This window comes from Lipotes vexillifer, unplaced genomic scaffold (genome assembly GCF_000442215.2).
Source record: "Lipotes vexillifer unplaced genomic scaffold, Lipotes_vexillifer_v1.1 scaffold71, whole genome shotgun sequence".
In the NCBI taxonomy this organism is placed as follows: Eukaryota; Metazoa; Chordata; class Mammalia; order Artiodactyla; family Lipotidae; genus Lipotes; species Lipotes vexillifer.
Genome location: NW_006793703.1, coordinates 1,317,696 through 1,319,523, shown reverse-complemented (window position 1 = coordinate 1,319,523; position 1,828 = coordinate 1,317,696). Strand labels below are relative to the sequence as shown.

At 45.5% G+C, this 1,828-nt stretch overlaps 1 protein-coding gene across 1 annotated transcript in view; it reads right to left on the bottom strand.

Annotated features, from left to right (window-relative positions):
- The window catches only part of LOC103089484 (aldose reductase-related protein 2-like), a 16,610-nt gene that overhangs the window by 4,309 nt on the left and 10,473 nt on the right, over positions 1 to 1,828 (bottom strand). The window lies entirely within an intron of this gene.

Below are 1,828 nucleotides of genomic sequence, written 5' to 3'. Positions count from 1 at the left end.
CTACACGTTGAAAATGTTTCACTTCATAATCCTTACATCTAATTCTGAAATTCTGAAAATAATTTTTTGGGTAAACTTTTTATTTTTATTTATTCCAATGAAAAATCATTTATTAGAGTAGATCCAGTATTGCCTTGTAGTGCTAGAAGAAGAAATATTGACGAAGCATAGTTGAACTTAGTAATCCAACTTTTAAGTTGTCTTTTAAAAAGTAATTATTGTACAAAAATAAAGACCAAAAGTATATGGTATCTTTGATGAATACTTGGTATCAAATACTTGGCATCACATTGATTATATCTTTATACAATACTGCTTTGAGTGCTATATTCTTTTTTTTTCGAATTTTTGAATTTTATTTATTTATTTTATACAGCAGGTTCTTATTAGTTATCCATTTTATACATATTAGTGTATATATGTCAATCCCAATCTCCCAGTTCATCTAGCTTTATTTTTTTTCAGATTAGTGGGGGTTTTTTAATATATTTATTTATTTATTTTTCTATTTTTGGCTGCGTTGGGTCTTCCTCACTGTGCGCCGGCTTCCTCTAGTTGCCGCGAGCTGAAGCTACTCTTGATTGCGGCGCGTGGGCTTCTCACTGCGATGATTTCTGTTGCGGAGCACGGGCTCTAGGCGTGCGGGCTTCAGTAGTTGTGGCTCACGGGCTCTAGAGCACAGGCTCAGTAGTTGTGGCGCACGGGCTTAGTTATTATGTGGCATGTGGATGTTCCTGGACCAGGGCTCAAACCCGTGTCCCCTGCATTGGCAGGCAGATTCTTAACCACTGTGTCACCAGGGAAGTCCCCTTTTTGGGTAAATTTAGACGAGATGAGCAGATTCACTGGAGATCTGGAAGCAATTATTTGTAACATCTGTGTCAAAGTCAAAGCTCTGATTTGGGGAAAAGCAGCCCTGTTCAAGCAAGAGAAGCTGGGATGAATCAAGCTGGAATTAATCTGCTCGCCCAGATTATCCGAGAGAGCTTCCTGAGAATGACGCAGTCCTGGGGCTAGGAGGAAGCCTACCTTCAAACCCAAGAGAGGAGATGAGAAAACCAGGTGCAGAGAAGGACAGCGTCAGAGGAGAAAGACTCAACCGAAGGACAAGAGGGAAGAAGGTAAGTAGAGAACTGGAACTAGTTAGGATGGCGCCATCACGGACGCAAGTGAGAGCAAAGGCAGTTAGAAAGTGATGGGAAGACATTTTAAATTTATCCTAAGAGAGGCTCCACAATCTGCTTCCCTGAGCACTGGGAGTGCCTTTCTGGGTTTTGCCAGCTCACTCTAGCAACACCTGGGGAACCCGAGCTCCCCGACTCCCAGCCCAGGCGCCTCTCTCTCTGGGACCACCCTCCCTGTGGTCACAGCCTTCTCAGACTCTACTATGCTCTGGAGATTGTTAAAGAGCAGGTTCCAACTCAGTAGCCTGGGATGGGGTCTCACCTTCTGATTCTCAATACTCTCCCAGGGACTGCTGATGCTGCCTGGACAGCGTGAAGTGCCAGAGCCTCCTGAGCCCCCCCAGCCTCTTCCCTCAACCCCCCAGGCCACAGCAGCCAACACAGGGCCCTCTAAGTGTCCCAGAGCCAGGGGGAGTTGAGAGGGAAAGGCTGCTGAGAGAGAAAGTGCCCAGGAAAGCAAGTGTGTTTTTTAGTCCCCAAACTGCTTAAAACTTGATACTTGCTAGCAAAGCTCTCACCACTGCTGGAAAAAGCCAGTCTTGGAGCTTTGCAGCCTGAATCAGCCCTGGGAAAGCAAAGCAACCTCGGTCCTGCCTTCAGGGCCCAACATTTACCTCTCCAAACCCTTGCCTCTGAGCTTTCCC